The sequence below is a fragment of the Tursiops truncatus genome, chromosome 3 (genome assembly GCF_011762595.2).
Source record: "Tursiops truncatus isolate mTurTru1 chromosome 3, mTurTru1.mat.Y, whole genome shotgun sequence".
Taxonomy (NCBI): Eukaryota; Metazoa; Chordata; class Mammalia; order Artiodactyla; family Delphinidae; genus Tursiops; species Tursiops truncatus.
In genome coordinates, this window is record NC_047036.1 from 130,059,154 (window position 1) to 130,086,476 (window position 27,323).

The following is a 27,323-nucleotide window of genomic DNA, read 5'->3' on the forward strand; positions in this document are numbered from 1 at the left end:
CAAAATAATATTTGTTTTAAGCCACTCAGCTTTGGGGTAATTTGCTACATAGCAATAAATACACCATCATAGTACAATGAAAAACAATGCCTTGAATATCTTTAAAAGAAAACAAAACAGTTACCAGATGACTCTCTGTCCCCTTTGGCACATGTGTCGGAAGAACTAACCCTTCCACAAAGGCCATCCTCTCTTATATACTCACCTAGCCTTGTTCTCACAGCTTCTGGTAAACACACCATCTTTCTTTGGCACCAGCTTTAAAATGGGCCTCCCATCTGTCCTGTGACTTGTAGCAAGTTAACACCTTTCTGTACCTTCCTACAATCCAATTCAAACAAAAAGCACTGGAACAATATACACCATGGCTTGTAACAAAAATAAACTTTATGCGCTAGTAAAAGCTTGGCAACTCCTCTTAGAGGCCGTGAGACCACAGCCCACTATGTTAGGTGATTTCATCAAAAGCTGAAAAAGGAAACTTCACCCATTTTGAGCCAAACCCCTCCTTCTGTTCAGACCCTCACTGCCTTCTTCTCTGGGCCTCTCAAATTCCCCGGGGGCCCCTCAGCTGGAGAGGAGCCCTTCCTTCCTGCGGTAAAATCTGCTTTCAGTGGAGAAGCTCAGGGTAGTGAGGCTTTGCAGTAACAACACTTTGGTTCTGGTTCATTTTAGCTCTGTCACCTTGGGTAAGTCACTTACCATTGTACCTGAACTTTCTCTTCCCTGCTGAGGCTAACAACAGCACCTTCCTGTAGAGCTGCTGAAGGGATCAAATGAGAAAAGAATTGTGCAGGGCTTAGCACAGTGCCTTGCAATTAGTAACTGCTCATGTGCATTTCATTGTTAATGAAGAATAACAACAGTAATGGTAGCTGTTATTTATTTATTTATTTTTAAACTTTTTTAACATCTTTATTGGCGTATAATTGCTTTACAATGGTGTGTTAGTTTCTGCTGTATAACAAAGTGAATCAGTTATACATATACATATGTTCCCATATCTCTTCCCTCCTGCGTCTCCCTCCCTCCCACCCTCCCTATTCCACCTCCAGGCAATCGCAAAGCACCGAGCTGATCTCCCTGTGCTATGCGGCTGCTTCCCACTAGCTATCTACCTTACGTTTGGTAGCGTATATATGTCCATGCCTCTCTCTCTCTCGCTTTGTCCCAGCTTACCCTTCCCCCTCCCCATATCCTCAAGTCCGTTCTCCAGTAGGTCTGTGTCTTTATTCCTGTCTTACGCCTAGGTTCTTCATGACATTTTTTTCCCCTTAAATTCCATACATATGTGTTAGCATACGATATTTGTCTCTCACTTATTAAGGGCTTACTACAGGCCTAGCATCATTTAGTGTACTACTGTCTCATTTCATCCTGCCAGATTGGGCTTCTTAAGATCCCCATTTTCAAAATGAGGAAAGCTAAGGCACAGACAGATGAAGTGCCTTGCTCAAGACCACACAGGTTCAGGCGATGAGGCATCAGAACCCTCACCCTTGACCACGTGGCTCTGCAGCCTCCCAAGAGGACTGGATATAGGACCCTGTAAGTATCAGGAATACTGCAGGGATTGGAGACTAGGAGAGAGGGTGCAGCGAAGGAACACATAGCTAAGAGGCAAAGAGAGTTTCCTGAGTGGCAGAGTCAGGCATGACTCTGTGGAAGCGGAAGGCCTCTGCAGGTGTTATCACTTGTGTCTTGTCTGTAACTGGAGTCTGGGCCTGGACATGTGCTCGTCCTGCTGATGGCTCTGCCTCGCCCCTCCTGAGCACCTGCTCTGGCCACAGCATAGCAGGTGCTCATTAAAATTGGGTTCTGCTGGTGGAAAAAGTCAGGCTGTTTTATTTGCAAAGTTGAAACAGCATAAATATGAGAGCGTTACCTGGGACCAGCTTTGGCCCAACTCTGTAGCACTGATTCCTCACTGAACCAGGAAGCAAACTTGCAGAACCAGCATCGTCTACAGCTTGGGGCCCTCTTCTTCCTGGCTCTGACCCAGGGAATCCCTGTGACTCAGATGATAATAATAAGAGCCGTGGAGGTGCTGAGCCCTGTGCTTTCTGTGGCTGGGACTCAGAGAGGTTGAGTTGTTGGATAAGGTGGCCCAGCTAGTTAACATTCTGTTTGATTGTGACAGAAGCCGGATGCTTCCTGTGTGCAAGTGAGGATCACTGTGAAAGGAGAGGGACTGCTGAAGCCACCGGACAGGGTGCAGATGGTGCAGCCCCTCAGAGAACATTTATCCAGGGAGGCAGGATAGTCTAGCGCACTGGTTCTCAATCGGGGGGCGGGGTGTCATTTTATCTCCAGGGGACATTTGGAAATACCTAGAGACATTTTGGTTGTCACAACTGGAATAGGAGGTGCTACTGGCATCTAGTGTTCAGAGACCAAGGATGATGCTGAACATCCTACAGTGCACAGGGCAGCCCCACAGCACTGAACTATCAACTCTCCGGCCCCAAGTGTCAGTAGTGCCGAGGTTGTGAGACCCTGCCTGGTCCAGCAGTTGAGAGGGCATGCAGCCCTTGGAGCTGGAGGCACCCTTACTAGCTGTGTAACCAGGAACAGGCACTTCACCTCCTCAGTGGCCCCCTCTGTAACATTGGGGATACTAAGCTGAGCCAATGCCTGTTCACAGCTTTTGGGGGACAGGCACACAGTAAGTGGTCCATAATGTTGCTTTTTTTTTTTTTTGGAGTATAGTTGATTTACAATGTTGTGTTAGTTTCAGGTGTACAGCAAAGTGATTCAGTTATATATATTCATATATTCATTCTTTTTCAGATTTTTTTCTCACATAGGTTATCACAGAATATTGAGTTCCCTGTGCTATACAGTAGGTCCTTGTTGGTTATCTATCTTATACATAGTAGTGTGTGTGTGTTAATCCCAAGCTCCTGATATAGCCCCCTGCCCCACGTTTCCCCTTTGGTAACCATAAGTTTATTTCGATATCTGTAAGTCTGTTTCTGTTTTGTAAATAAGTTCATTTGTATCATTTAAAAAAATTAGATTCCACATATGAGTGATATATGATATTTGGCTTTCTCTGTCTGACTTCACTTAGGATGATAATCTCTAGGTCCATCCATGTTGCTGCCATTGACATTATTTCATTCTTTTTTATGGCTGAGTAATATTCTATTGTACATATGTACCACATCTTCTTTGCCCATTTCTCTGTCAGTGACATTTACGTGGCTTCCATGTCTTGGCTATTGTAAGTAGTACTGCAATGAACATTGGGGTGCATATATCTTTTTGAAATATGTTTTTCTACAGATACATGCCCAGGAGTGGGACTGTTGGGTCACATGGTAATTCTATTTTTAGTTTTTTTTGGTTTTTTTAATAAATTTATTTATTTATTTATTTTTGGCTGTGTTGGGTCTTGGTAGCTGCGTGTGGGATTTTCTCCAGTTGCAGTGAGTGGGGGCTACTCTTTGTTGCGGTGAGCGGGCTTCTCATTGTGGTGGCTTCTCTTGTTGCAGAGCACGGGCTCTAGGCATGCGGGCTTCAGTAGTTGTGGCACGCAGGCTCAGTAGCTGTGGCATGTGGGCTCTAGAGCGCAGGCTCAGTAGTTGTGGTGCACGGGCTTAGTTGCTCCGCAGCATGTGGGATCTTCCCAGACCAGGGCTTGAACCCGTGTCCCCTGCGTTGGCAGGCAGGTTCTTAACCACTGCACCACCAGGGAAGCCCCTATTTTTAGTTTTTTAAGGAACCTCCATACTGTTCTCCATAGTGGTTGTACCAATTTACATCCCCACCAACAGTGTAGGAGAGTTCCCTTTTCTCCACACCCTCTCCAGCATTTATTGTTTGTAGACTTCTTTTTATTTTATAAATTTATTTATTTTAGTTATTTATTTTTGGCTGTGTTGGGTCTTTGTTGCTGCGCACAGGGTTTCTCTAGTTGCCGTGAGCGGGGGCTACTCTGTTGCGGTGTGCGGGCTTTTTACGGCGGTGGCTTCTCTTGTTGCAGAGCACGGGCTCTAGGCTCACGGGCTCCAGTAGTTGCAGCACACAGGCTCAGTAGTTGTGGCTCTCAGGCTCTAGAGCACAGGCTCAGTAGTTGTAGCGCACAGGGCTTAGTTGCTCTGCAGCATGTGGGATTATCCTGGACCAGGGATCGAACCCTTGTCCCCTGCATTGGCAGGCAGATTCTCAACCATTGCGCCACCAGGGAAGCCCTATTGTTTGTAGACTTTTTGATGATGGCCATTCAGACCAGGGTGAGGTGAAACCTCATTGTAGTTTTGAGTTGCATTTCTCTGATAATTAGTGATGTTGAGCATCTTTTCATGTGCTTTTTGGCCATCTGTATGTCTTCTTTAGAGAAATGTCTATTTATATACTGTTGCTATTGTTAATGACCGAGGGCATGCCTCTGCAGAAGAGCACTGACAAGGTAGACAGCGAGGAGGCCACAAGAGAAGCAGACTTGAGAGGGTGGAGGCCCTGACGACCTGGAGGACAGCCCGTTCTGGCATTCAAGGTCACCGTGTCTTGCTGCAGCCTACATTGCTCACCCTGCCTCCCACTGCTCTGGATGGTCACTGGGCCAGGACACCCGGAGCTCTTCCTACTTCCACAGCCCCCACCCTCTGAGGACCTCCTCCTCCAAGAGGTACCTTGACCAGCCCAACCCTTAAGAATCACGTGGCCCTTATCACAGACTGAATCAATAGGCTGGCTATAGAGATACCCAGACTCATTACAGTCATATCCACTCAGACTTGGAAAAACACACCTGTTCTCATCTGAACACACAAGCAACCTCAAGGCACACCCCAGCCCTGGCCACAGACTCACAAATGTATTCCCATACACTCACGAACACACATACACAACCGTAATGCAATCTCACCAAGGCACATGGAGTCCTGTACACACACACACACACACACACACCACTGGCACACAATAGCAATACATACCCAAGTACATGCTGTCACACTCACAAACCCACAAATTCATGTCCATACACATATGTACATGCAAGCTCAGGAAAGCCCATAGATCTCATATATATACACACTTGTTTAACATTTAGGCATATAAAAGTATCCGTACATATACACAGAGACACGTTCTGAGCACACATGCTCATATACAGCTATCAATGTGCTTATATCTGTAAGCATACATATGCATACATACAAGATACACATACAGGACTTCCCTGGTGGTGCAGTGGTCGAGCATCTGCCTGCCAGTGCAGGGGACATCAGTTCAAGCCCTGGCCCGGGAAGATCCCACATGCCTTGGGGCAACTAAGCCTGTGTGCCACAACTACTGAGCCTGCGCTCTAGAACCCACCAGCCACAACTACTGAGTCCATGAGCCACAACTACTAAAACCTGTGCCCCTAGAGCCCGTGCTCCACAACAAGAGAAGCCACCACAATGAGAAGCCCGCACACTGCAACAAAGAGTAGCCCCGCTCACTGCAACTAGAGGAAGCCTGCACATAGCAACGAAGACCCAATGCAGCCATAAATAAATTAATTAATTAATTTAAAAAAAGAGATACACATACAGACTCCTATACATCCTCCCAAACACACACACAAAGACATTACAACAAAAAGAAAACCTGTCCTCTCTACGCACACAGATATGCTCCTGTAGCACATTTCGTTCATTCATCAATTCATTTATATTTTTAAAAATTGCTAAGGAAACTTCCTTGGGCCACCTTCCAAATTCAACCTTGCATTATAGCTACTGTGTAGCCCAGCAGAATGTACCAGTAGATCATTTCTCCCTTTAAATTTCCACTTGTGGGTAGGCTATGTGGATTTTCTCTCTGCCTTGCAAGACCCGGGTTAGCAGGGCCCCGGCTCCCTCATCTCCGTCCCTTTCTAACTACCCAGTGCTCCAAGGCCTCCACAGGGAGGGAGGTGATCACTAAGGGTCCATGTCTAAAGGTGCCTTTCCCAGCACTAATCCAACCGCGGCAGGGGCGGGTCCGCGGGTGTGGCTAGGAACCGCCTGCCAGCAAGGACACTCCGGGATGGGGGATGAGTGCTGGAAGCTCAAGACCTTCCCTTTGGTGCCTCCCCCACCTCACCGCCCCCACCCTCCACTCCGCTCTTCTCAGGCCCGCCAGCACCCACCCAGCCCTAAGTCGTCTGGCTGCGAGCGGGAGGACGCGGGAGCTGGGCTTTCGGCCTCCCCTCCCCCTCCCTTCCTCCGCCTCCCTCCCTTTCCCCTCTATCCTCCTTCCTCCTCGCTCCCCTCCCTCCTCCGTTGGCCCGGCCACGCCCGCCCCTTCCCCTCCCCCGCCTCCTTCCCCTCCCCTCCCTCGTGGCTCAGGCTGCCCGAGGCTGAGTCATCGCCGCGGACGCTGCCCGGAGAGCTGGCGAGCAGGTAGGGAGATTGTGAAGAAAGCGACCCTGTGCGACCCGTGACCGCCACCACGAACAAGGCTGAGTCCCGGCGCATGGCCCTCTCCCCGAGAGGCCTGAAGAGGCACGGACAGGGCCCAGGATCGCGATGGGGAGGAGCGACGGGCCCCGGAAGGCGCTGATTCCGCCTCCGTTACAGCAGCATTTTGAAGAGCTGCACATAGGATGGAATCTAAGCGTAACATTAGGTGGCATCCAGGCCAGGCATCGCAAACTGGCGGCCCACGGGCAGGTTTGGCCTGCACCTGATCTTTATTTGGCCTACACAGTGTTGTTTGTTTAAGGTTTAGCCAGATGCCAGTGTTTAAACACCACAGGATATTTCATAGGGGGGAAGTCTGATTCCCAAGTCTTGAAAAATTAGAATATATGTCAACACTGGGCCAGTATTTCCCATGACAACAGTAGCGTCCTGCTGAGTGGAGCTGCTTCTTTAGTCAAGGCATTGCGTCCTCGAATTCCCCACATTCCCCACTACTCCTTCCTTTTTCACCTAAGCCATTGAACTTGCTTTCTGTTACCTGTGAAGCCCCTGATTTAGCGATTCCTAATCTATCTAGTCCATGCTACTAATTTCTCAGATGGGAATGAGGAAATGGAGGTGGGAGTTTCCCAGTCACACAACATGCGGCCTTAATGCAGAAGGAGAATCCAGCTTTCCCTCACCTACCAATCTTCCACCAAACCATTTTGCTTCCTTTGGAATGCAGGAATGCAAGCATTGCAGGAATGCAATGCTTCCTTTCCAATGCAGGAATTGGCTTGTGAAAAGTGGGTCCCAGGAAATGATCTGGAGATCAGGGTGGACGCCAAATAGAAGATTTTCTGGAACAGAAAAAACCAGAGAAGGGTACAACTTCAGATTTCTTTCTATATCAGGGCAGATCTGTACTAAGGAATTGAGCAGAAGTAGAGTGTACAGCAGCCTGACACTGGAGGTGATGGTAGCTTCTCAGGATCTTTCCCTTGGAGTTGGAGTGGAATACAGAACTAGGGTAAGTGGATGGATGGCACAGTTGGCAATTCTGGCAAATTTGGTTATAAGAAGTTGTTTTCAAGTCACTGGAAACTTGGCCTTTGAGATACTAGACTGTTGTATAAGGGTTGCAAAGACAGTGTGCCAGCTTGCTTGGATTATTCTCTAGTGTAGGGCTTCTCAGTCTGGAATGCACATGATTTTTGTAAGAGGAGAATTGATTCACTAGGACGGTGATGGAACTGAAGCTCCTACATTTCTGACAAGCTTCCAGGTGATGCCAATGCTACAAGCTCCCAGACCTCTCTTTGAGTAGCCAGGCTCTGAACTCCTCGTGCCTTCTGTTTATTTGCAAGGGTCTTTGTTACAAGGCAGCCAAGAGGAAGGGCTCAGAATCAGAGACCTGGAATCCCAGCCCACCTTTTAATAGCCAGGTAACCTTGGGCAGGCTGCTCATCCTCTCTGCGCCTCCATTTTCTCATCTGCTCAGTTGGAATCAAAGAATACTTACTTGCTTAGGAGGATAGGGAAGGAAGAGTGAACCGGACATGTGGCCTCACCGCAGCGCGTGGCTCATGGTAGGAGCTCTGGAAAGGTAGTTTGTGTTATCATGCTCTCTGTGGGATTGCCCATGGGCAGTGACACCCGTAAGCAACATGGTCAGGGAGGGGGAAATATGGGACATTTCAGGATGAGGATCGAACCCCTTAATGTGGCCTTACAGGCCCTGGGTGGTATGGTCACTACCCAGCCCACCCTTGCCGCACTCCCTGTCTATCCACACTTCAGCCACACTGGCTGCCTATTAGTAATACATTCTTCAGCTATGTACTTTCTGTCCTCAGAGGCCTCGTACGTGGTGCTCCTCATGCTTTAGCTGCCTGGCCCCTTCTTACCTTCAGTCTCAGCTCCTATTCACTTCCTCAGCGATGCCTTCCTTGATCCCCAAAGTCTTTAAAGTAAGGATTTAGAGGGTGTGTTCTGGTAGAAAGGGAGTACAGGGGACATCTCTTGAGGATATATATATATATATATATATATATATATATATATATGAAAAGAGAGAGAGAGTTCACTGTTTTTAATAGAGTCTGTGTTTATTTAGAGCAGCTTTTTGGGGAGGAGGTGGTCGGAGGGGAGGAGGAACTAAACACTGCCCCTGTTAGACTACAAAATGCTTCTTCGCAAATTAGAAAAAGGCACAGCATTGGGAATTCCCTGGTGGCCTAGTGGTTAGGATTCCCGGCTCTCACTACCGTGGCCTGGGTTCAGTCCCTGATAGGGGAACTGAGATCCTGTGAGCTGTGCGGCACAGCCAAGAAAGACAAAAGAAAAAGGCACAGTTTGGGCAGGACTGGATCTCCGCTCTCGCCTGCCCTCTCCACCTGTTACCTTTGTGCGGTATACAAACTGTGCAGCCTTAGTGCTAATGCTTCCCTGAGCAGCCTCGTGATGACCAGCTTAATCTTCCTGCCTGGATTAAGTTCCTTTTAGAAACTCTCTTCACTCCATAAAACTCATCACACATCGGAATTAGGTGTCTTGAGAATGGTTAATTTAAAAATACAGTCCCCTGTTCTAGACTCTATATTCCATCCAGGCAGAGACTATCCATCTTGCTCTAGGCTGTATCCCCAGTGCCTAGCCTGGTGCCTGTAACAGAGCAGGTGCGCCATAACTATTTGCTGAATATAGTTGACTCTTGAACAACACAGGTTTGAACTGCGTGGGTCCACTTATACCTGAATTTTTTTCAATAAATACTACTGTAGTACTATATGAGCCACAGTAGGTAGACTCTGAGGATGCAGAACTGCAGATAAAGAGGGCAGGTATCAAGTTATATGCGGATTTTCCATTAGAGGGATGGTCAGTGCCCCCAAATCCTGTGTTGCTTGAGGGTCAGCTGTATTTTAGGGGCTCATTATCTACCAAGAGAGGTAGAACTCATCAAAATAACCATTGCACGAGATGGGGACTAAATGTTGCAGCCCCGGGGAGGGAGGTGTCACTTCTAGCTGAGGTCATCTGGGAATGCTCACAAAAGAGGTGGTGTTTCTGCTGAGCCTAACAGAATAGGTGGAGTTCATGAGACCCACATGAGTGCGAGGGTGTTCTTGGCAGTGGGAACAGCAAAAGCAAAGGTACGGAGGGAGAAAAGTTCATTGTGTTCCTTTGACAGGTCACAAATTGTGATCAGCAGACTGGCCAAATGTGTATTGTGAATTAGCTGCTAATATTTAAAAATAAGATTTCACATATAGATCCAGATTTCTCAATTCTCTTGAAAAATTGAAAGATCCCAACAGGCAGCAATTGATTGACATCAAGAAGTGACAGTCCTGGGGCTTCCCTGGTGGCGCAGTGGTTAAGAATTCGCCTGCCAATGCAGGGGACCCGGGTTTGATCCCTGGGCAGGGAAGATCCCACATGCTGTGGAGCAACTAAGCCTGTGTGCCACAACTACTGAGCCTGCGCTCTAGAGCCCGTGAGCCACAGCTACTGAGCCAGTGTGCCACAACTACTGAGCCTGTGCTCTAGAACTCGTGTTACACAACAAGAGAAGCCACCGCAATGAGAAGCCCGTGCACTGCAACGAAGAGTAGCCCCCGCTCTCTGCAATTAGAGAAAGCCCGCGTGCAGCAACGAAGACCCAATGCAGCCAAAAATAAATAAATGAAATAAATTAATTAAAAAGAAGTGACAGTCCCTTTAGAAGGCATATGCTTTTGCTCCCATTTGCCATAGTACACACCTTTCCCCGTGGCTTTTTAAAAAATATATACGTATTTATTATTTTTTAAATTTTTATTTATTTTTGGCTTCATTGGGTCTTCGTTGCTGCGTGCGGGCTTTCTCTAGTTGTGGTGAGCAGGAGCTACTCTTTGTTGCGGTGTGCGGGCTTCTCATTGCGGTGGCTTCTCTTGTTGCAGAGCATAGGCTCTAGACGTGTGGCTTCAGTAGTTGTGGCACACGGCTCAGTAGTTGTGGCACACGGGCTCAGTAGTTGTGGCTCATGGGCTCTAGAGCGCAGGCTCAGTAGTTGTGGCGCACAGGCTTAGTTGCTCCGCGGCATGTGGGATCTTCCCAGGCCAGGGATCAAACCCGTGCCCCAGGCAGGCGGATTCTTAACCACTGCGCCACACCACCAGGGAAGTCCCCCCCATTGCATTCCTATACCCAGCTCTCTTCGCTCATTTTTGTCCCTTCCTGGCCTGGCTGTGCGGCTGGCTAGCAGACCATTTGATTGGCTTAATGGGAGTTGTAAGGACAGGTGGTTCCCATCTTACAAGTCAAACGCCAGACTAAGGAAGTTGGCCAGTACCCACCCTAAAGGAAACGAGGAGCCATTGAAGGTTTTTGAGCTTCTAGGTTCAGTAAGGCTGTGATGGACTTTAAGAAGATCCACATGGACTGTAAAAAGAGGCACAATAACCCAGAGCAGGGGCATGGATGCCACGGCTTTTTTTTTTTTTAAACTGGTGAATAACAGGCCTTCTCGTCTAATGAGGTAAGCTCGTAACTGCAGGGATTTCAAGGGTCTTCAGCTCCACAGAGCACAGCCAGGCCCGAGTTCAACAAGAGGACCCTCAGGCAAGGAGGCTGGTGAAGTTCTGGAAACTGAAGGAGTGGGGAGCTCTGCGTGAGGCTTTCAATGAGGAAAAAAAACCCATGGACTGACTCATAGTTGGGGGACAGGTACTTCCAAAAGGTAGAATTTTAATCTTAAAGGTTTCTAATGACTCACACGTAGATGACATCCAACTTGCTTTTGCTTAGCCTTGAATATTTGCAAATACATTATTTTGCTTTAAAAATAATTGTACTTTTCTTCTGTTTATAAAAATAGTATATCCTCACTAGGAAAAAATGGAAAATGTAGAAAAATGAAATGAAAATAATAATCACCAGTAATCCTACCACCATTGTTAACATGTTGGTGGATTTCCTTGTTTATTTTTTCAGTGTATTTATGCTTTTTTAAACAAAGTTGGGGTCACATTTCACATATAACTGATTGCCCTTTTTTGACTAATACTATGACTCTTTCACCATGAGAATGTATTAATGCATCTTCTTATAAAACTTTTAAATAAGGTAAAATTCAGAAAAGAAAAACACTATATATGAGCATTTTTCTGGTTTATGAAATATGCTTTGAAAAAACATTTTGCCTCTTTGTTTCTTCCCATTCTCAAAGTGTGGTCAGGAATCTGACTTTTTTTCATCATGCAAAACAGATACTATCACCCTTATTTTACTGAAGAAAATGAGTCACAAAGATGAAATCATTTACCCCGAATTGATTAGTCAGCAGCTAGTCCAGGGTAAGACTACTAAGCCCCAGGCCTTCTGAGTCTGGCTTAGTGCTGTGAGAGGAGGGGGGATACACAGACTGCGCTTCCCCACTGCCATTACCTTTAGTTTAGAGAATGCCAGCTGTGCTTTGTTTTTTAATTAATTAACTTATGTATTTTAAGTTATTTTCTTTTTTTTTAATTTTTGGCTGCACTGGGTCTTCCTTGCTGTGAGTGGGCTTTCTCTAGTTGCGTTGTGCGGGCTTCTCATTGCGGTGGCTTCTCTTGTTGCGGAGCATGGGCTCTAGGTGCGCGGGCTTCAGTAGTTGTGGCACGTGGGCTCAGCATTTGTGGTGCATGGGCTCTAGAGCACAGGCTCAGTAGTTGTGGCACAGGCTTAGTTGCTTCGCGGCATGTGGGATCTTCCCAGACCAGGGATCGAACCCATGTCCCCTGCATTGACAGGTGGATTCTTAACCACTGTGCCACCAGGGAAGCCCCTTTATCTTTTTAAAATATTTATTTATTTATTTGGTTGCGCTAGGTCTTAGTTGCGGCTCACCAGCTCCCTAGTGGTGGCATGCACACTCTTAGTTGAGGCATGTGGGCTTCTTAGTTGCAGCATGCATGTGGGATCTAGTTCCCTGACCAGGCATCAAACTCGGGCCCCCTGCATTGGGAGAGCGGAGTCTTAACCACTGCGTCACCAGGGAAGTCCCCAGCTGTGCTTTAAATTCTGGGAATCAAGGAGGCTTTAAAGTGAGCACAGTTAATCCGAGTATACTTCGTGGAAGAGGCAGATTTTATGCAGCATCTGGAAGGTTTGTCCAATAAACAGATAAGTCAGTGGCAGGCACCCAAGCCTACTGATTCCCAAGTGAACAGTAATACCGGGCTTTATCTTGTGGCAAGCCTTACTAAGCCCTTGAACACGCTTATGTTACTTAATCCTCACACCCAACTGTGTGAAGCACTGCTATTTTCATTGATTTAAAAATGAAGAAACATGGGGACTTCCCTGGCAGTCCACTGGTTAAGACTCTGCGCTCCCACTGCAGGGGGCACTGGTTCGGTCTCTGGTGGGAAACTAAGATCCCATAGGCAGCATGGCCAGAAAATACAAATTAAAATAATAATAATGAAGAAACAAGCATAGAGCGGGGAGGCCTCACAGCTAGTCAGTACCAGGGCAGAGGTTTGAACGCAGGTATCCTGGCCCCAGAGCAGTTACCGTGTTCCATCCACACACCCTCCCTGCCTGAAGCTTGAAGGTTGAGCAGCAAGGCCCAGGCTTTGTACCACCGCCCGTCACTGACAGCTGACGGGTTGTGCTCAAGGGACCGAGGGATGCACAGGCAGTGCCGGGGATGCTGCGCCGTTTTGGGGACTGTGAGACAACAGCCAGCCGGGGAGGGCGCCCGGAGCCCTCCGAGAGGATTCCTAAAGTGGGAAAATATAAATAAAAAATTCCCCGGAGCATTAGGCATCCCGTGGCCATTCCTCAGTGACTGTTTCTTGATTCTTCTTTTGATTCCAAAATAAACTCCAGCCTGAAAGGATAGAATCTACAGGACGACTTGCGTTCTAGTCCTGCCTCAGCCACTATCTGTTTGTGTGATCTTGGGCCAGTTACTTTCCCTCTGTGTCTCGGGGATTAAAGCTGGTCCTTTCACCTGGTCTTTGCAGTTCACATTCCAGCGCGCTGTGGCCAAAAAAATGCTGGGCCTTAGGGATGACTCGGTGGAAACTGGAGCTGTTCGCCATGTGCAGGGGTGCGTGGGTGCTGCGCCCACCCTGCTTTTGCCCCGCACCCCAGCGTTTGCGTGCGCAGGAAGGCTCTCGGGTGTCCTGGGGAGAGCCCAGCCCAGCCGCATCCCTGGGCAGTGCACTTGGGAGTGAGGACATGCACATGGTTGGAGGCACTTGAATTCCTTCCTAAGATCTCTGCTCCCCAGGGCCCAAGTCACCTGAAGGGGCGCCCAACCTTGGGTCTACTAGCTCAGCCCAGCAGCTCCACTCCACCTTCACCGGGCAGCCGGTGATTCTCAGGCACAGCCATGCCTGCCCCTACGAGGAAACCTTCGCTGGCTCCCCACTGCCCCAGGAATAACATCCAGGCTCCTCAGAATGGCAGAGAAGGCCTGCTTCCACCTACCCCAACCTGCCTCTCCAACTCTTTTGCCCTGTCACCTTAATGTAGAGCTTTGTGGTTTTAAAAGTAGGGGCACCTGGATTCAAATCTCCTGAGTCTTCCTGTTCCTGGCTTTATGATCTTTAGGCAAGTTACCACACATCACTAAACCTTGATTTCCACACCATTAAAATGGGGGTGGTAGCACCCATTCCATAGGACTGTGTGAGAAATTAAATGAATCACTTAGCATGGTTCCTAGAACGTGGTAAACTCTAATAGGGCTTAAGTGCCTGTCCTTATTATTGTAACAATTCTCAGCCTCATTTGGCTACCACCTCCTACTTCCTGAAGCTCAGCACTCTTTCCCAACACTGTCTCCATACCTGGAAAGCCCTTCCCTGTCCCTCTTCTCCACCCAGCAGGCTCCTACACATTCTTTCAAGCCCTATTCAAAAGCATTGCCTGTGAAGACATTTCCCTCCTTCCCACTTCCTTCCTCCTCTCTCTGCTTGTCAGCACTGTATCCCAGGGGCCATGCTTACTGTCACTTATGGTGGAACAACCAGCATTACACACCTCTCGGTAGGATGCAGTAGACTACACGACTCCATCTAATTTTGCTCCTGCCAAAAATATTGAGCCTGAACCTAATCAGGTCTTCAGAGCTGGCTTCAGTTTACAAGAATTTCAGGGGGTAGAGGAACACGTCATGTAACCCACAGAGAAGCAATCAGGCAAGTCCAGAATGTGGGACAGTTTATAAGGCAACTGGTGTGATTTCTTTGTAAAAGTTAACATCGTGAAAACAGAACAAAAGCAAATGCACTGGAGGAGGAGGTTCTAGATTCAAAGAGATCCTAGAGTCTAACAAGTAAATGTAAGATGTGATTTTTTTTTTTTTTTGCGGTACGCGGGCCTCTCACTGTTGTGGCCTCTCCCGTTGTGGTGCACAGGCTCCGGACTCGCAGGCTCAGCGGCGATGGCTCACGGGCCCAGCCGCTCCGCGACATGTGGGATCTTCCTGGACCGGGGCACGAACCCGTATCCCCTGCATCGGCAGGCGGACTCTCAACCACTGTGCCACCAGGGAAGCCCAAGGTGTGATTCTTGATTGTATCTTGGCTTGTTTTCTTTTTAAAAAAGCTATAAAGACCAAGTTTTTAGACAGTGGGGGACATCTGACTATGAAGTGCGTATTAGATGATATAAGGAAATTATTAATTTTGTGAGGTGTGGTAAGTGTATTGTGGTTATGGAGGAGAATCCTTATTTTTTGGAAATGCATGCTTAAGTGTTTAGGGCTGAAGTGTTAGAGTATCTGCGCTAAACTTTAAAATAGTTCAGCCACAAATTTAACATATAGTAAGATGAAGTAAATATGGTAAAATGTTGACAGTTGTTGAATCTATGCGATTATACGTAGGTATTCATTTTATAATTCTTCCTACTTTCCAGTATGTGTCAACATTTTCAGAATAAAAAGGTCTTTTTATTTATTTATTTAAAGTTTTCCTTCTCCAGGGCTCCCACAGCAAGTTTTTAGACCTTTATTAAAGAACAAATCACAATATATGGAGGCGACATATGCCAGTGAGTCTTGCCATTCAGATTACAGATTACAAACTCCTGGCAGTAGGATCCGAAGTCTGGATCAACTTTGTTTCTCACAGTGCCAAGTTCATAATAAATACTCAATAAACATTTGTTCAATGAACGAAGACTTTACTCGTGCTACAGTGCATTGTCCATCAATAAACTTACTTGGTAATCTCCAGAATGAAAAGGATAATGACAAAATTTAATCAAGCACTTACTATGTGCCAGGCTTGGTGCTAAGTCCCTAACATGCATTATCTCATGTAACCCTCACAGCAGTCGGAAAAATATTGATCCCATTTTACACGTGAGGAAACTGATACACAGAGAGGTGAAGAAACTTGCCCCTAAGATCACTCAGTAATGGCAGAAGCATGTGGTTCTAACCATTACACTATGTTGCCTTGTCCCTCTCTGGCACAATCCTACTGGCACAGGTAATTATGTAGGTACGTGTTTTAGTACCTACCTCTGCTGAACTAGGAGCCCTTCAAAGGCAGAGGAAAGAAAACATGTCTACACAAAAACTTGTATACAAATATTAATAACAGCATTATTGAGAATAGTCAAGGAATGAAAACAGCCCAAATGTACATCAACTTGATGAATGGATAAACAAAATGTGGTATATCCACACAATGGAATATTATTCAGCCCTAAGAAGGAATGAAGTACTGATACAGTCTACAACATGCATAAATCTCGAGCACATTACACTAAGCGAAAGAAGCCCATCTCGGGGACTTCCTTGGTGGCCCAGTGGTAAAGAATCCACCTTCCAATGCAAGGGATGCGACTTTGATACCTGGTCAGGGAACTAAGATCCCACATGCTGCGGGGCAACCAAACCTGTGCACCACAACTACTGAGCCCACGTGCCTTCGAGTCCACACGCCACAACTAGAGAGGGAAAACCCGCACAATCACAACTAGAGAGAAGCCCAAGCGCCACAACGAAGAGACCGCACTCTGTAATGAAAGATCCTGCGTGCTGCAACTAAGACCCGACGCAGCCAAAATAAATAAATAAATATTTTTTAAAAAGAAACCCATCTCAAAAGAACACATAATATGTGATTCCATTTAAATGAAATGTCCAGAATAAGCAAATCCATAGAGATAGAAAGTAGAGTAGTGGTTGATTAGGGCTAAGGGGTTGGAGGATTGGGAGGTGACAGCTAAAGGGTCCAAGAATTCTTTTTGAGGTGATAAAAATATTCTACGATTGATTGTGGTGAAGGTTGCACACTCAATATATCAAAAACAATTGAATTTACAATTTAAATGGGTGAATTGTATTGTGTGACAATTGTATCTCAATAAAGCTGGAAAAAAAAGCAGAGGAAATATCTTATGCACCAGTGAATCTGCCAAGCTAGTTGAGTGAAAAAAGAATGAATGAATGAATGAATGGCTGTTTCCATTGCAAATGACAAAAATCTTCCGTATTTCCGAAGTCTAAAATGAATTTCCTTGACAGCCTTACAGGCATGCTCACTCTTAGCTCCCAGGAACCCAATTATATACTAAGAAACCTGATAATTCAATAAATAATTCCTCAGGTTGCCAGTGCTACTCCAGAAGAAAAGAGAAATGCACAGATGATTTCTTTCAGATACAAACTGTGGGATTGCTGAACAAGGAGATGCCAGGATGTTCTGTCTGGGAAGGGTCATGGAGATCTCACTGTGATCTGTTTCTACTTGGCAAACCTAGATTCATTTATTTGGACTCATCTGACTATTCCTGTGTTTTTTTTCTCCTTGCCCTGGTCATTCAGAAGGATGGTTGTAAATGAAAGCTCCAGGATAAAATACTTTATGAGGTTCTGTGGAAATAATAGGGAAGGACCCAAACACTTCAGTGGGTATCCGTCAACTGGCAGGGAAGTTTGCTTGTTCAAAATGTTGCTTCGGGCCTCATACCTGGAAGATTCAGATTCAGTTCAACTAGGGTGGGGCCATAGAAACTGCGTTTTAAATAAAGCATCTGTGGTGTCCTTGATACAGGGGAAGCCTGGCCATATGAGAAACACTGACCTAAATAAAGCATAGACAGGAGGAACTGAAATGTGTACATTATCTCAGGCAGAAAAATGGGTTTGCTGAGGGATCTTAGAGATCATGGAATTTAAAGGTTTTCATGCTGTGCCCCCTGGAACTCCTAAGGACTCCGTGGAGCGCTTGGAGGGGCTGTTGAGTTGGTGGAGGTACAGAGGTGCAGATAGGTCTACCTCAGCACGTGCCCCTTTTTCTTTTTGTTATTTATTTATTTATTTATTTATTTATTAGAAGATGTTGGGGGTAGGAGTTTATTAATTAATTTATTTTTGCTGTATTGTGTCTTCGTTTCTGTGCGAGGGCTTTCTCTAGTTGTGGCAAGTGAGGGCCACTCTTCATAGCGGTGCGCGGGCCTCTCACTATCGCGGCCTCTCTTGTTGCAGACCACAGGCTCCAGACGCGCAGGCTCAGTAGTTGTGGCTCACGGGCCTAGTTGCTCCGCGGCATGTGGGATCCTCCCAGACCAGGGCTCGAACCCATATCCCCTGCATTAGCAGGCAGATTCTCAACCACTGCGCCACCAGGGAAGCCCCCACATGCCCCTTTAACAGCTCTATTTCCATTTTTTTTCTAAACTAAGATATTGGGTTCTATTGCTTGAATGCCATTAATCATGCCCTGTCCCTCATATGCAAGTGGAAAAACTGAGGACTAGAGAGGAAAGTATTTTCCCAGGGTAGCAGAGTGACAGCACACGGATGGCAGAACCAGGGCTGCTACCAGGGCTTCACTTCCAGCCCAGGGCCCTTCCCACCAGGGAATGCCAGTTTGGACACATCTCTTCATCTCAGGGTGGCTTTCCCTCTCTGCCTGCAGCAAATCCCACAGAAGACAGCAGGGCCTAGACTAGGGTAAGAGGAATTGAGGCATCCTGCCTCCAGCACAAAATTTAGGGGGGTGCCCCAAAATTCAGAAATCAAGACAAATAATATTTTAATGCAATATATTAAAAATCAAAATTAATGCCAAAAAATTCATGATGAACAAAATACCAAAATTTTACATAAAAGTGAAATCAGTAGTTCTGATTTTTCCTTTTGCCCCAAGCTTCAATATGGCTTTCTACAGCACTATTACTTATCCTGCTTTCATTTAAAGTTTTGGTATTTTGTTCATCATGGATTTTGGGCATTAATTTTATTTTTAAAATATTATATTTGAACTTCCCTGGTTAAGAATCCGCCTGCCAATGCAGGGGACATGGGTTCGAGCACTGGTCTGAGAAGATCCCACATGCTGCGGATCAACTAATCCTGTGCGCCACCGCTACTGAGCCTGCGCTCTAGAGCCCGCGAACCACAACTACTGAAGCCCACGCGCCAAGAGCCCGTGCTCCGCAACAAGAGAAGCCACCGCGATGAGAAGCCCGCGCACCGCAACGAAGAGTAGCCCCCGCTCGCCCCAACTAGAGAAAACCTGTGTGCAGCAATGAAGACCCAATGCAGCCATAAATAAATAAATAAATAGATTTATTTATTTATTTTTCTGCAGTACGCGGGCCTCTCACTGTTGTGGCGTCTCCCGTTGCGGAGCACAGGCTCCGGACGCGCAGGCTCAGCGGCCATGGCTCACGGGCCCAGCCGCTCCGCGGCATGTGGGATCTTCCCGGACAGGGGCACGAACCCGTGTCCCCTGCATCGGCAGGGGGACTCAACCACTGCGCCACCAGGGAAGCCCAGATTTTTTAATAATAAAATATTGTATTCAAGTATTATTTATCTAGGTTACTAAGTTTTTTTGCGTTTCCCTTAACTTGGTGCCTGAGGCAGGTGCCTCATTTGCCTCGCCCTAATCTTGGTCCTATAGAACAGGTCTCTTGGCAGATTGCTGAGTAAATGCCCCATTGTCCTCTGGGAATCCCTCCAGATCCTACCACTTTATTTGTCTGTTGGAACTGATGTTTGTTTGGTCTCACTGTGACATTGCCCTTGCCACTTGACCTGCAGAGAGGTTTGTAATCTGCAGGGGATATTTGTTTTGCTGACCCAGCAACATTCTCCCCTCTCTGGCAACAGTAATTGTTAAATTGTTCCGGTTCATTCCCTCCCCATCTGTGCAGCTGACTCCAGCCCATAGCCTAGAGGTCGGCATGTGACTCAGCTCTGCCAATCAGAGGCTCACATCCCCTGGCCACAATGATTGGTTCGGGAGTGGTCATGTGACTCAGTTACAGCCAATGAGACTCGATTCTGGAGGTCTGGTCTGAACTTCAGGAAAGGGAGACTTTCTCTTTTCTCTGGTAGCTGAGAGGACGGGATGTAAGCCACCTCGGGCAGCCTCTCTGAGACACAGAAGGCTGCAAGGTGGACAGCAGCAGATAGAGGCAAGGAAGAAACGTCCTGGTGATATTACTTGAGCTCCTGGATCCAGCTGTGCACAAGGCAGTTCTACACTCTGGACTTAAGGGAAGTGTGGGCCAACTTTTGCCCAAGTCAGTTGGAGTATTGTCTCTGTCACATAGCTGATTCACTCCTTCCCTGCAGTCTGTCCAGGTTGTCCCTGGGAGATGCCTTGGAGAAGCCCAGCCCCAGACTTCCATCCTGAAGATCTTCATCCAGGTGATGGCATCCTTCATCCAAGGGCAACCTTAGAAGGCAGAGTATTGGTAACAACAACAACTCTAGATACCATTACTGAGCAGTAGTGCCACTGTCGGGTCCTGTGGTAAATATTTACACACCTATATACTCATTTTCTCCTATAACAACTCTACAAAGTAGATTCCATTACTAACTACAGGCTGAAATCTGGTCCATCCATCCCCAGGCCAAATGTCCCAAATCACCAACTAGAGGCAAAGGGAAGGCCCCGGTTAACCAGCAAATGAGCCTGCTTCCCACTCCATTGTGCTCTTTCGTAAATGGATAGACTTTCTAGGAGGCAGACTGTTTCTAAGAACAGCTGAGCCTGGGTGTTAACAAACCCGTATCCCCACACTTTCCCGTAGCACTGTCAGCATCTTGAAGTAAAAAACCTTAGGCCAGCTTCCTTTGACCTGGGAGTGAAGCTCAGTGCCACAGCACAGCGGTGGCCTATATGAGAAAAGAATCTAAAAAAGAATGACTATATGTACATGTATAACTGAATCACTTTGCTGTACACCTGAAACTAACACAACACTGTAAATCAACTATACTCCAGTAAAATCAAAACAAAACAGAACAAACAAAAAATTAGTGGGTGGATCGACTCACTGACCGTGGCCGTCTTTGCCATCTTTGTTCATTTATTTATTCAACAAACATTGATTGAGTGCCAGCTATATGCCAGATCCCGTTCTCAGCACTGAGGATACAAATGTTGAACAAAACTGGGGGCAGTCTCTGCCTCCAGGGAGCTGACAGTCTTGTCAAGGAGGCATGTATTAAACAAATAATTGCACATGGAATCATTTAATTACAAGTAGGGTAAGCAAGGAGAAGGAAAAGTTCAGGCTGATATGAGAATGTGCAATAGAAGCATCTTAAACCCATTGGCGGACTAACTAAGCAACTTTATTCATTTGACAGGTGTGTTTGGATTGACTGCTCAGTGCTAGGCACTGTGTTTGCTGCTGAGTGCTGGACAGAGAGGGGAACAAGGCTCAGCCCCTGCCCACAAGGATCTTGCCATGCACAACAAATACACCATCTGACCAGCTCTCTGAGAAGCTGCAAGTTTACAGCTTTGACATCCACTTGAAAGAACAATGCCATGCCTGCTTCCACAGGTGAACCAAATATATTTGACTAGTTCCATTGGCCTCATATTGGTCTTACTATGTCTTTCTCTGACCCTCAGTGACTTTTGCTCTCAAGGGTTGGAAAAATTGGGACAAATGGTCACTGAGCTTATTGAGAATGTTTTATGATGCTCTGTAAAAATAGGGTCTTGGGTGAAAAATACACATGGTCTCATTGGGAGAAGAAAGCATCAGGAAAGGGAAGGGACTGGGGATTGAAACTCCCTGGGCCTTGTGGCTCCAGCCTGCTGAGGACAGGAGCTTGGCTTTGATGGCAGGCCTTTGGTGATATTTCTGGCTGCCTGGCCCCAAGGGTATGAACTGGAGTGTGTTCCCAGCTCGCCACGGGGAACTTTCTGGATGGCTTTATTATTCAGAGCATAAGATGCTTTGGCTCCAATAGCCGGAGACAGTCAGCGATTCTGCAGAGCTGGGTTCTCAGCAGCAGAGGTGAGCATGTGGGTGGTTTCAGACACAGGAGGTTTGGCTCAGTCCTTTTTAGAGCTAGCCTCCCGCAAAGCAGCCAGAATCACTTGGCCCCCTGGGCCCTAATCCAGGCCTGAAATGTGACAGGGTGGGGAGAAATGGGAAGGGAGTGGCCTCTGACTGTATCCTCCCTGGACTGGAGCACTTAGAGGGTGGGGAATGCAGCTGATTCTTTTTTGTATCTCCCAAGCCTGATGCCCTGGGACAGGTGTCTTGTATCTCATATGTTGAGGGCTTACTATATGCTAGGCATTAGTTCATTTAATCCTCACAACAACCCCATGTGATAAGTTCTGCTATTATTCTCATTTTATAGGTAGCTGAGGCTCAGGGTAGTGGAGGAGGATCCACAGAGATTACAAAGCTGTGCTACCCTGTCGTGTCAGCATGGCCCTCAGAGAGCAGACAGTCAGCAGAGTGGGAGGGTGGTGAGGATTCTCTTACATGTGGCTGCTTGGGGTGGAGCCTGGAATAGAAAGCAGCTAACTCCTGGGACAAGCCTTCAACTTGGTACAGAGCCTTGACCATCCTGGCTCTAAGAAGTATGACATTAACTATTTGGAGAATAACGTAGAATGTAGCATTTTGTCGCTTCGCTAAGGCCTTACTTTATATCAATAATAATACAAGTACATAACCAATCCATTAAGGTCTTATTTTTGTTTGTTTGTTTGCGGTACACGGGGGCCTCTCACTGTTGTGGCCTCTCCCGTTGCGGAGCACAGGCTCTGGACGCGCAGGCTCAGCGGCCATGGCTCACGGGCCCAGCCGCTCCGCGACATGTGGGATCTTCCCGGACCAGGGCACGAACCCACGTCCCCTGCATCGGCAGGCGGACTCTCAACCACTGCGCCACCAGGGAAGCCCCAAGGTCTTATTTCTTTTCAGTCACTGAGGCAAGGGCTTTATGTATATCATTTCATTTAATCCTCACATCAAGCCGTGAATAGGTATTATTATCCTTCTGAGGAGAGAGACATTAAATAACTTGGCCAAGGTCACAGCTAGTGAGTTACAGAGCCAGGATTCAACTTAAGAATGCGTGGCTCCAAGATCTCTTGATTCTCTGAGCATCAGAGACCTGGCTCAATTCCTGGTTCCTCCATGAACCAACGGTGTGCCCTTGGCAAGTCGGTTAACTTTTCTGGGCCTCATTTTCCACATCTGTGAAATGGGTAGGTTGAGCTAGATGATGTGTTAGGCCCCCTCCGTCTCTGATATCTAGACTTTGAACCCCTTGAAGGATATCACTTATGTATCCCCAGCACCTAGCAGAGGGCCTGGCCCAGAGTGGGTCTAAGTCCACGTCTGTTGAGCTAAATCTATCCTGATGGGGCCCCAGCTCTTAGCTCCACAAGTAGTTGCCATTTCCAAATCTCTGCATTTCATAGCCTCCCCCATCCAAAGATACCATAATTTATCCATTTTGATTGTTTTCCAGTTTTCGTATTAAAAAAAAAATGTTACTGGCCCAGGGAGGTGGGGCCTGCCGCCAGGGGGATCCGTCCGCTGTCGTTGCAAAGTGGAACTCTGCTACGCGGTCAGCCTGCCACACGGTCATTCTGCCGGCAGGCACTGTACAAATCCATGGGGAGAAAAGTCCAAGCAGTGAGGCCTCCGCTGCACCGGCCATCCTCTTCTCCCAGGCCTGGGCCCTAGTTGGCCCTCCCGCCTCCCCTGCCCCGCCCTGCACAAGGGGGCTTGCGAATGGACAGGCAGCCACCCAGACACCTTCCTTCCTCTCCAGACAAGATGGCGGGGTGCGAGGCTGGTGTGACTTTAGGGCAGCCGCACCTTTCTCGGCAAGATCTCAACACTTTGGATGTTACCAAGTTGACGTCACTTTCACATGAAGTTATCAGCAGACAGGCCACAATCAATATAGGTACAATTGGTCATGTAGCTCATGGGCAATCTACGGTTGTAAAAGCTGTTTCTGGAGTTCACACTGTCAGGTTCAAAAATGAACTAGAAAGAAACATTACAATCAAACTTGGCTATGCTAATGCTAAGATTTATAAACTTGACGACCCAAGTTTTCCTTGGCCAGAATGTTATAGATCCTGTGGAAGTAGTACACCTGATGAGTGTCCTACAGATATTCCAGGGACCAAAGGGAACTTCAAATTAGTCAGACATGTTTCCTTTGTTGACTGTCCTGGCCACGATATTTTGATGGCTATTATGCTGAACGGTGCCGCAGTGATGGAAGCAGCTCTCCTGTTGATAGCTGGGAACGAGTCTTGTCGTCAGCCTCAGACTTTCAAATACCTGGCTGCTATAGAAATCATGAAACGGAAGCATATTTTGATTATACAAAATAAAATTGATTTGGTAAAAGAAAGCCAGGCTAAAAGAACAGTATGAACAGATCCTTGCATTTGTACAAGGTACGGTAGCAGAAGGAGCTCCTATTACTCCAATTTCTGCTCAGCTAAAATACGATATTGAAGTTGTCTGCGAGTACCTAGTAAAGAAAATTCCAGTACCCCCAAGAGACTTTACTTCAGAACCCCGACTTATTGTTGTTAGATCCTTTGATGTCAACAAACCTGGCTGTGAAGTTGATGACCTTAAGGGGGGTGTAGCTGGTGGTAGTATTCTAAAAGGAGTATTAAAGGTGGGCCAGGAGATAGAAGTCAGACCTGGTATTGTTTCCAAAGATAGTGAAGGAAAGCTCATGTGTAAACCCATCTTTTCCGAAATTGTATCGCATTTCGCAGAGCATAATGATCTTCAGTTTGCTGCTCCAGGAGGTCTTTTGGAGTGGGAACAGAAACTGGCCCCACTTTGCGCCGGGCTGACAGAATGGTGGGGCAGGTGCTTGGTGCAGTTGGAGCTTTACCTGAGATCTTCACAGAATTGGAAATTTCCTATTTCCAGCTTAGACGGCTTCTAGGTGCACGCACTGAAGGAGACAAGAAAGCAGCAAAAGTGCAAAAGCTGCCTAAGAATGAAGTGCTTATGGTGAACCTAGGATCCCTGTCGACAGGAGGAAGAGTTAGCGCGGTCACGGCTGATTTGGGCAAAATCGTTTTGACTAATCCTGTGTGCACAGAAGTAGGAGAAAAAATTGCCTTTAGCCGAAGAGTTGAGAAACACTGGTGTTTAATTGGTTGGGGTCAAATAAGAAGAGGAGTGACAGTCAAGCCAACAGTAGGTGATGACTGAAGAATTAAATAACAGATTTGGATGAAGTCGGAATTTCTCTTCACCTAGGGGTATATTTTCAAAGCAATAGTGAGGAATTAATTTCACAGCTCATTACCTTAGGAGTAGCTGTAAGGTTATTCTCATTTTTTAGTGATGAAAAGTTAACCTCTAAAATAGGGTCTACAATAAATGTAAAAATGGCATAATGTTGGCATAATGTTGGATTGAATCTACATTTTACCAGAAACTAATCATTCCCAAATAATGTCTAATTTATACATCAGTGCAGGTTTGAAAGGAAACTGCTACAACCAGCCTTTGCTGTAGCACACATCCCACTGAATCTGTTTGAAATAAAATTTTTCTTCTTAAAAAAAAAAAAGATGTTCCTGTATGTCTCTCTCTTTTTACTATCCTGCATGTCTCTTAATGGACTAAAGTATCACTTAGTGTATATCCAGATGTGGAGTTTTTGGGTCATGGGGTGTACACAAATCCCTCTCAAAAGTTGTCGTAGGAATTTCCATTCCCACCATGTGTAAGAGCTACCCTTTCCCCCTATCCTTCCAAAACCGAAGTTTGTCAGATTTTAAAAATTTTGTCAGTTGGCTGAGTGTGAAGTGGCATAAATATATTTTAACTTTTCATAGTGGAAAATTTCAAGTATTTACACAATAGTAGAAAGAATAGTACAATGAACTTCTACTGTACCTATTATTCACCTTCAACAATTAATAACTCCTTACCAATTTTGTTCCCTTTCTATTCTACCACCCATTATTTTTAACTGAATTCCAAATGTCATACCATTTCATCTGTAAATATTTCACCAACATCTCTAAAAGATAAGACCTCCCCTTTTTAAACACAACCACAGTACATCATCAAACAGCACCAAATGTCAACAATTCCTTAATATTATCAAATATTTGAGTCCAATGACACTTTTTTTTATATTTGTTTGAATTGGGATTCAAACAAGGTCCATACATTTTTATTATTTTTTTTTAATTTTTTGGCCACACTGCGTGGCATGTGGGATCTTAGTTTCCCGACCAGGGATTGAACCCGCGCCCCCTGTGGTGGAAGTGCAGAGTCTTAACCGCTGTACCACCAGGGAAGTCCCAAGGTCCATACATTGTGTTTGGTTAATATTTGCTAAGTTTCTTTTAATGTATACGTTAAACCTCTGTCTCTCTTTTTTAGTATCTTGACATTTATTTGTTAAAGAAATCAGATTGATTTTCCTGTTAGACTTCTTCCTAGATTAGCTTTTGCTAAATGCATCCTTGGGGTGTCATTTCATGTGTTCCGCAGTCCCTGTATTTCCTGTAAGCTGGTAGTCAGGTCAAGAACAGGGGTTAACAAGCTATAGCCCATGGGTCATATCTAGCCCCTACTCTGTTTTGTAAACAGAGTTTTGTTGGAACACAGGCATGCCCATTTGTTTAGTTATTGTCTATGCCTGGTATTTGTACTATTCAACAGCAGAGCTGAATAGTTGCAACAGAGATTAGAGCTATATAACCTGTAAAGTTTAAAATATTTGTTACCTGGCCCTTTAGAGAGAAAGTTTGTCAACCCCTGCGTCTAAAGTCTTGGCCAGACTCCTGCTTGATTTTGGAGGCATGATTTCTTCATAGAAGGTGGTATTGATTCCATCAAAAGGCCCATTATGTCAAGTTGTTTCTGTTTTTGTAATATTTTCAGTTAGATCAGCTAATTCATAACAAGTGATGATGTCCCAAGTCAATCCTTCTTCATTCCTTTTTCATTTTATTTGTTGGAATGCTTATGGAAAGAGCAGCTTCCTCTCCTTTACTATTTGGTTGCCTGAGGCACAGTTCTTACAGGAAAGACAGAACAAGTGCTTAATTGTTTCCCTTTATTTACTAGTTTTCAAAATAATGAATTGATTTCTTAATATCTTCTGAAGATGATCACTGAAGTTTTTGTTTATTTTTAATATATCATTGTAGACCCGTGGATTAAAATATATTTGATGTTTTTCAACTGATTGCAGTTATTTTCTTTACTGATGCTCAAATTGTCCTGACTTTGGCCAACCGAGACTCTTCGGTTGCCCGCTGAGTCTCTTTGCCATAACTAGCTTCCTTGATTTCTGGCATTAAAAGATAGTCTAAGTACATATTGTGCATCTTCTGTCCTAAAGCTGGTATCAGCTGTTTATTTGTTTGTTTGTTTGTTTGTTTATTGAGGAGCCTGGTTCCTTTTAGTGTGAAATAGTATTTAGAGACTACAGTCTGGACAATGAAGTTGCTTTCTAAAGTGTCGCTCATTGTTTCTAGACCTGAAAACAGTAGGCAGCGCTAGGGAATATGTGTCTGTTTTCAGGTCAGCTGCATCAAAAATTCACACTGAAACTTCCATTTTAAACCCAGAATTATAAGATTTTCACGGAACCCCTTTCATCCTTCATATGTATCTCCTTTCTCTGGAACCAAGTCCTGGTTCTCAACACCA

The 27,323-nt window shown here is 46.0% G+C and overlaps 1 pseudogene; it reads left to right on the forward strand.

Annotated features, from left to right (window-relative positions):
- Positions 1 to 6,129: 6,129 nt before the first annotated feature.
- Positions 6,130 to 25,221, forward strand: LOC101324651 (eukaryotic translation initiation factor 2 subunit 3 pseudogene; annotated as a pseudogene).
- Positions 25,222 to 27,323: the final 2,102 nt, after the last annotated feature.